Genomic DNA, 9,091 nt, shown 5'->3' with positions numbered 1-9,091 from the left:
TCGCACAAAGTTGTCAGAAAATCTGATCATTCTGAACGCGGTGATGTCAAACACATAACGAGGGAACTATAAATGGGCCAGTAGCCAATAGCTTTCACCTCTTAGTTTATTCTAAGCATGCGTGGCACTTTCTCCGTCGGAATTGTCTACACACGATCAGAATTTATGCAATCGGATTTTGTTGTCAGAAAATTTTAGATCCTGCTCTCAAACTTTGTTTGTTGGAAAATCCGACGGAAAAAGTCAGATGGAGCCCACACACGGTCGGATTTTCCGACAACAAGATCCGTTCGCACATTTTCCGTCGCAAAGTCCGACCGTGTGTACAGGGCATAAGGATGGCTGCCTTATACCTTTTCAACCTCTTTAAAAAGTTGACAACTATTTACTGCAAGTCAGTACAGCCAACACATAAATGCACTTGTCAGACTAATTGGTTACTTAGAATTGTTACTTTGAAGGTGGATTAACAATAAATCTTCTCTTATCTTTGAGTTTGTTTAATTGATTGTAAAGGTATTTAAAAAAAAATCTCTATACTTACCTTGGCTCAAACGTCCTTTTCTCGGGTCTCCCACCGGCGCTCCGGTCCAGTGCCCCAATAGGAAGCCACTTCCCATGAGGGCACTCATTCATGCTTGCACCCGAGCCCCGCTGCTGCGTCCATTGACACAGACAGCGGGACTCTGCCCTGTCCCCTCGCTCCCCCATCACTGGCTTTGATTGTCATCTCTGGGAGCCAATGGCTACCAGTGCCCCAACAAAGCCAGTAAGACCCGGAAGTGAGGGGAGAGAAGAGCTGCAGATGTGCATGGTGATGGATCCAATGAGGGCTCAGGTAAGTAAAAGGGGGGGAAGGGTGAGGGAGGTGCTGACACTAAACATTTTTTAGCTTTTTTAGTAAAAAAATATTTTGGCTTTACAACCACTTTAATATCTGGCTTGATGGTTTGGATGTGACACTGATTTAGCCCAACGGTCTTCTTTACAGACCTACTGTATATGGGTCATTGATTGATCTATTGAAGGATTGCTTTTATCACATATGTGCCTTTCTGAAGACTTATATGATACTGCATTGATTTTTATGTAACATATACTGTTTAGATTTAACTTTTTAGTACACTGCCATTCGCTCACTAACATCATTTTTTACTACCCAAATTTTCTTTTCATTTATATACCAATATTTTGCAGACCGCACCCGCCTTCAATTTATGGCAGCTGTTTGAAGTGGAATACCGTTGTTATGGCAGCAGCTAGCTGCCATAACCTCGATATCCTCTTCAATGGCAGATAAAAGTGGTCTCTGTGGCAGATTCGCATGGACCGCATGGCAGCCAACGCCACTGTTACTTTCTTCGCCTTTCTTGAGCTGAGCGTAGCCGGTATGTTGTATCGGTTCATGGGTAGAAAAGGAAAAGGCATCTCCCCGTCGGGGAATCGAACCCCGGTCTCCCGCGTGACAGGCGGGGATACTCTCCACTATACTAACGAGGACCACTTGGTTGCCTTTGCTATCGTCGTCTCCCTCGAGTTGAGCGTAGCCGGTGAAGTGCACTGGAAAACGAAAACGCAGCTCCCTGTTAGCTGATTGAACCTCGGTCTCGCCCGCGCTTGCACTTTTATCAGGGGCAAGAGAGGTTTTTTTTTAAAAGGACAGTGCAGAAATAAAAAATAAAAAGTAAAATAAATAAGAAAAAAAATAATGTTTGGGGGTTCAAAGTAATTTTCTAGCAAAAAAATATGATTTTAACTTGTAAACACCAAGTCTGAAAACTAGGCTTGGTCCTTAACTAGTTAAACAAATATGTCCCCCTTTTCTGTGTTAATTTTTTAATTTCTGTTTCTGTGTTATGTTGAGTTTTAGCTTTTCTTAATAAATAATTTTTAGCACTTCTGAGTCACGTTATTATTACTAGAAGCATACAGAACTTTATCACTTATAATGAAAAGCAATAAACACAAACATACAAACAGAGGTTTAACTGGATGGACCTATATCTTTTTTTTAAACCTTTACAAACTACTGTATGTAACTATTTTATAGGGAGGACATTTTTTTTTTTTTTGAAAATCTGTTTATTGAGAGATTTAAACATTAAACATTAAACATTAAACAAAAAAAAACAACATATATTGGTCATGACAAGAGTTGGTGAGTACAGAGTTATGATATAAGGCAGGTAGTTACATAAAACATGTCAGAGAATTTAAGGCATCACAGCGGTCACAAAGAGCTGTCACCATGTGCAGTACGACAGTGAGGAGCTAAAACATGTATCTCAGAAATATATGATATTTTCACAGATGCAGATTCCTATTCATTAGCCGAAGATAATGTGTTAAGTAGGATGTGGGTCTGAGGCTGTGGAGGTGTTCACCAGCCATTTGGACCAGACCTTGTCATATTTTTGCGGGCAACCCCTATTAACAAAGCAGTCCTTGTAAAGAGGCAGGCCGTTGTTGACCAATTTTTTCCACAGGGAGAGAGGAGGAGGAGTTGGCTTACGCCAGCTGAGGGCTATGGCGTAAAAGAGAAATAGCCCAACCAGGGTGCGCCATGCCACAGTGGGAATTATATGTTCTATCAGGCCCAGTATGCAAATTTCTATAGAGTGTTGGAGCGATATGGTGGTGACCTGTGTTATGACCCTTAATATCTCCCACCAATAGTCGACAATGGCTGGGCAGGTCCAAAAAATATGAGTGAAGTCACCCGGTATTGTCCCACAACTCCAACACCCTGGGGGGGAGGCGGGGTTTATTTTGTGCAATCTGTATGGGGTAAAATATGCTCGGTGGACCATCTTGAACTGTATTAGTTGATCTCTCAAGGAGACCAGGGATCTGAAAGGGAAGTACCACATGTCATCCCAATCACCATTGTCAAAATAGGGAATGCCACGCATCCATTTGTTCCTGAGTTTTTCCAAAGTAGGGAGGGAGGTCATTATCAAATGGGAGTAAAGTTTCGAGGTGGGCTTATTTTCATCTGGACTTGAGGAGGTCCTCTAGTGTGGATTGGACAACCTGGGGGGGAGAACTGGCAACTGAAGGCATGGAAGAGTTGTATATATCTAAAAAAATAGCTCTGCGGGATGTTGAAATCAGAGATCAATTTGGGGAGTGGAGCCAGAGATTGGTTGGAGATTACTTGGTCCACTGTTTTAATGTTGAACTTAGTCCAAGCATGGGGTTCAGGTAGTTTGTAAAACTGCTCCAGGGTGGGGTTCAACCACAAGGGGGCAACTGGAGAAAGTGCATTGTTAGGGTATTTTTCAATTTTAAGTCCAGCCCCCCATGCACGTAGCGTAGGGAGGAATCCCTATCATATCATAGTTGATTTAAAATACCAAGCATCACCTCTAATGAACATTGATGACAAAGTTGGCCTTTTGATCAGCACCTCTGGAAGTTGTGGCAGGGTCTGTGGAGGTGATGGAAGGGCACAAGTGCCAGGGTGCCGACACTAACGGTTTTAGATGAGCAGGGGTACTGCTGGTGGTACACCAATTCACAAGTGGGGATAAGTAACAACTGAGAAGGAAGACATCAAAACATTTGAAGATGAGAGTCAGGAATAAGCAGAGGTTGGCAACATGCAGGCAGACAGATATAAATTTAATGGACAAAATTTTAGTCTGAAGTTGAGGCCAAGGTCAGTAATGAAGGCAGTAACATAGGCAGACAGGGGTAATCCTAATGCAGGTCAGGTGGAAGCCAGGTTAATAACAAGGGCTGTATAAATTTCAGGACAAGGAACACAGGAGCAATGACTGATATACCGCATACATGTGATCGGAAATTCGGCCAGCAAAAGATCGATGAAAGCTTTTGGTCGGAAAATGCGACCACTTGTTTTCTCCATTGGAATTTTGCTGGCTGAATTCCAGCCAGCAAAAGATTGAGAGTATGTTCTCAATTTTTCGGTTGGAAAAAGTTCAGATTGGAAATTCCAATCATCTGTACCAATTCCAACACGCAAAATTCCTTGCATGCTCGGAAACAATTTTACGCATGCTTGGAAGCATTGAACTTCATTTTCTCGGCTCACCATAGTGTCGTACGTTACTGCGTTCTTGACAGGCGAAAGTTCAGCGAACTTTTGTGTGATCGTGTGTATGCAAGCCAAGCTTGAGTGGAACTCTATCGGAAAAAACATCCAACATTTTTCTGACGGACAATCCGCTCGTGTGTACATGGCATTAGAGTATTCAGCAATGATCTTGTGCACAGCTAAAGTTTAAGTAACCAGCTTGGTGCCAGTGGACATGTCCAAACACCCACATATACACTGTGGTGTGTGTGTGCAAAAATGTGCATGCTTACGGGCATGTGTGTAACAGTGTTTCCAACCTACCAAACTGAAATTTACTGACATTTCCAAAAGTAAAAAAATTACAGTTTTAAGTCCAAAGTTCAGTATTTGGGCTACAAATAAGTATAATATGCAATTAGTAATGTGATTAAAGGTAGCTTATTCAGGCAAAAAGCATATTTCTTATTTTATTTCAATATAGTAAGTAAGTGATTCAGGGACAGGAAATTAGAATGGGCGGCACACACATGAAATTGACTCTTAGGCTGCTTTCACACTGGGGCGAGAGCAGCGTCGGCGGTAAAGCGCCGCTATTTTTAGCGGCGCTTTACCGTCGTTTTAGCGGCGGTGTGCGGGCGCTAGCGGGGTGGTTTTAACCCCCGCTAGCGGCCGAAAAGGGGTTAAACCCGCCCGCAAAGCGCCGCAAAGCGGCGCTTTGCCGGCGGTATTGCCGCGGTGTCCCATTGATTTCAATGGGTAGGAGCGGTATAGGAGCGGTGAATACACCGCTCCTTCACCGCTGCAAAGATGCGGCTAGCAGGACTTTTTTCACCGTCCTGCCAGCGCATCGCTCCAGTGTGAAAGCCCTCCGGCTTTCACACTGGAGTTAAAGGGGCCGGTTTTTTTCAGGCGTTACACAGGCGCTATTTTTAGCGCTGTAACGCCTGAATACCGCCCCAGTGTGAAAGCAGCCTTAGTGACAATGACAGCAGTATGCAGCAGTGCAGATCACAACGTGTACCCTCCTGATTCACAGTGATAGTCTCTTTCCATGCCAGGTGGTCCCTTCAGTCTCCTTCAGTCCATCAAATGCAGCCACTGTGCCCATCAATTGCCGCCATTGTACCATCAAACGTAGACACTGTGCCCATCAAACGCAGCCACTGTGCCCATCAAACGCAGCCACTGTGCTCATCAAATGCAGCCACTGTGCCTTATCAAATACAGCTACTGTGCCCATCTTATGCATCCACTGTGCTCACCTTATGAAGTCACTGTGCCCCATCCAATGCAGCCACAGTGCAACATCAAATGAAGCCACTGTGCCTATCAAATGCAGCCTCACTGTGTCCCATCATATGCAGCCTCATTTTGCCCCATCAAATGGAGCCTCATTGTGCCCCATCAGCCCTCACTTACCTTACAGGCAGCTCCGCTCAGTCGTGCGTTCCACGGAGCTACCAACGTCACTTCCGGTCTCCCTCTGGAACAGGGAAACCGGTTGGCAACACTGGTGTGTAAGCTGGGCCCAGTTCATCACCAACTACTTTGCAAGCTGGCTTAGAAGCATTCACCTACTGCTTCAAGACATGCAAGGGAATTTGGGTTTACTGACCTTCCTGTCTTTAGGAGGGCTCTGCCAACTGGTATCCTAACACATGCACACATGCCTGAAGACAGAACCAGCACCTAAAAATGTCCAGTCAGGTCTTCCTTTCCAATGGTTTATTGACTTTATAAAATACACAGCTTATCCCAGACTCAGAGAACACCTTTCTATAACATGTACATAGATCTTGCTGAGAGGGGTTGGCAGCCAGCATTCTGTTGTCAATATTATTCCCCACTCCATCATACCCTGAGGGAATTCATGAGCCAAACCAGGCCCGAAAGGGGGTATTGTTCATTGCAGAGCACTACCACCTGTTGAGAGACTCTCTGGATTCTTCTTTCGATCTGCCCCCACCAGTGGTGGCTAGTGCACAACATTTTTGGGGGGGGGCGCAAAGAAGCCGAACAATTCTGAAAAAACCCCCATCAGTTGCAGCCTCACTGTACCATCAATCGCAGCCACTGTGCCATGAATCACAGCCGCTGTGCCATCAAACGCAGCCACTGTGCCATCAAATGCCTCCACTGTGGCCATCAATTGCTGCCACTGTACCATCAAATGCAGCTACTGTGCCCATCAATTACCACCACTGTGCCCATCAAATGCAGACACTGTGCCCATAAAACACAGCCACTGTGCCCATCAAATACAGCTACTGTGCCCATCTTATGCATCCACTGTGCTCACCTTATGAAGCCACTGTGGCCCATCAAATGCAGCCACTGGGCAGCATCGCATGCAGCCACTGTGCCTATCATATGCAGCCTCACAGTGCCCCATCATACGCAGCCTCACTGTGTCCCATCATATGCAGCTTCACTGTGCCCCATCAATGAATGTTCCAATCCACACCCAAATTGATCTCCTGACTACCCGGTTTGCTCCTTGGATTATCCTTTGTCTTCTGCCTGCACCTGACCTTGGCCTGCCTTTGACCCTGAATCCATCTGCTCCTCTGTACCTCGCTGCCTATCTGTTGCTGACACTGCCTGTGACCCGACCAGTCTGCTCTGCTCCTGCTCAGCATCATCTGCCTGTGTACCTGTCTGTTGTCCAGTTGGTCATCATCTCCATTGCATCTGGATCCAGAGCTGCTTTTCCCACAATTACCTGCCAGGCTCTCATACCACTCTGCACTCCCATGCCTCCTGTTCATACTACCAGGGGCCGCAAGTCAGACACATAAGGGAGATAATGGAGCATTGGGCTCATCGGTCAGGTATGTGCAAGTCTGACAAATGCAATGCAATGCAATGCAATTAAAACAATGCAGAATAAAGATAATTAACAGTAATTGGCACTTCAAACAAAATAATCTGGATCAGGCAAATCGATCAATCTGACCTTATCAAGGTTCTTCCGATACACATAAAAATTCCACCACCAGGGTGCACCAACACCACCCTGTTCATGTAGGTGGCGTGAGCACTTCATAGGTCCCCCTAAACTTTCTGGTGGTAAAAGTGTTCCCTTAAAGGGAGTGGAAGGACTTCGATACTCACAAGCTTTAACAAACAGCTGTTTTATAAATTTACTGCCTATCCACCTCAATTACCAAGGACAATCCTTCAGGCAATTAAGGGAATTCCAAAGAGAATTCCATCACATAGTCCTCCAGAATCTTCAGCTCTATGTACCTTTGCAACCAGGACAACAAGGAAAGCCCCTGTTATAGTGGCCCCATATGTCAGATCACTGGAGTGTCAACAGAGATTGCTGCCATGTTCAGATTTCCATGGAAAAGGTGTTAAATCCCAATTGGCAGTACCTTATACCTGCCACAATATTTCTGACACTCCCTAAGTCAAAAAATCATAATATTTCTTTGCATCTCCTCTCACCCTATTAATATTTTGTGCACTTGGATTCAAAATTCAAAATTATTAAACCTTGACACCCTCATACCACCTGTATTTAAAAGTTCTCACCAGAACTCTTGAACATTTCAGAAATTTGGAGCCAAATAATGAACCCCATTGAAATCTATGCGACCTTACAAACTGAAAAAAATCAAGTGCCCATTTTGAGGGCTTCGATTATTAAGGATATGGGGGTCTGTGTACTGCCCTGGGGGACATGTATCAATGAAAAAAGTTTGTAAAAAAACATAATTTTTAAATGAGCAGTGATTTACTGATGCTTAAAGTGAAATAAAAATGAAAGATTCCTTTAAATATAGTGCATGGGGGGTACCCTTAGTCTGCCTGTAAAGTAGCGCTTCTCTGCCATGTAGAGAACCTGCTGCATGGAAAATTAGCTTTATAAAGGCCAAAAATTAAATTTTCCCTGCAAGCTTTATTTTATAAACAATGGCTTGGGAGCCAGTCTGTATGATGAGGCCACAATTTAGTGCACTTGGAAGAATATTGGAGATTTGTTTTTTGGATACATTCTGGTGTCTGTTTCACAGACTTTGGATAAAAGTAATAGGTGCAGAAAAATTGGGCTTTGAGTGTTGGTGGTCCCTCCACACCGTAACCCTATAGAGGTACTCTTGATGAAAGCAAGAATTGGCCTTGCAGTCAAAAATGTAAGTTATATGCCCTGGTCAAAACAGATGTGGAGGGAGGCGTGGCTTGGTCATGGCACTGTAATGTTGTGAGACAGGGAGCTCCATGCAGTGATCAGGAAGAGAGCCTGCAGCAGTGTACTGATCTCAGGCTTTTCTAATGTCAGCAACCTACAAAGCTCCAGGGACACCTTCCGCACACAGAGGACCAGATATGTCTACATATTTTTTTGCGGAATTCCACAACTCTGGCACTGGCCCTGGATTCCAAGATGGCGCCGAAGAGAGGTGGTAAACACTGCCAGGTCTGGTTCCCAAGGCTCAGCAACCTCCAGACCATCTGGATTCCCCAATTCTATCTCCAAAGAGCCCCAGGGCAGACTCTCTTTCAGCCTCGCTGGCTGCCAGCTCACAGGAACAGCCGTCTGCAGCTGCATGAAAGAACATCATCTCCCTTCTCCATACCAAGCAGGACATCTCAGAGATAGCAGCCTCAATAGTGAGTATGCTCTCTAGAGCGATACATGATCTTAAACAGCAAAATGATAATGTGAACTCATGGGTCTCAGCAATTGAGACCTCCTCCAATGTAATGGAACCTAGAGTGGTGGCCCTGGAGTAATCACACACAAAATACCAATGCGTCATGATCACGTTACAATTGTTGATTTATGATGGTAAAATCCCACAATTGCAGAAACAATATTAGGCTGAGGGGTATACTGGAGGCCACCACTGAGGGTGATCTCAGAGCACAGTAACTGCCATTTTTGCTGGATAAGTCACCCACAGAGGAACTGAAGTTGGATTGGGTGTAGAGAGTACAGGGACCCCATGGAGGGATGCCTCCTTCCCCAGAGATGTCCTTGTAAGATGGGATCGGAGACTCCTTCGAGTCTGAGATCACTGCTGAGGAACTCAGCATAGC

The 9,091-nt window shown here is 44.9% G+C and overlaps 1 non-coding gene across 1 annotated transcript; it reads right to left on the bottom strand.

Annotated features, from left to right (window-relative positions):
• Nucleotides 1-1,428: 1,428 nt before the first annotated feature.
• Nucleotides 1,429-1,500, bottom strand: TRNAD-GUC (transfer RNA aspartic acid (anticodon GUC)). The gene has a single exon. It is a non-coding gene; the product is annotated as a tRNA-Asp (tRNA).
• Between the last annotated feature and the right edge of the window lie 7,591 nt (nucleotides 1,501-9,091).

The sequence above is a fragment of the Lithobates pipiens genome, unplaced genomic scaffold, assembly GCF_037356315.1.
Source record: "Lithobates pipiens isolate NorthernLeopardFrog02 unplaced genomic scaffold, aLitPip1_a1.2 Scaffold_18, whole genome shotgun sequence".
NCBI lineage: Eukaryota > Metazoa > Chordata > Amphibia > Anura > Ranidae > Lithobates > Lithobates pipiens.
This window is presented reverse-complemented; position numbering and strand designations above follow the sequence as displayed.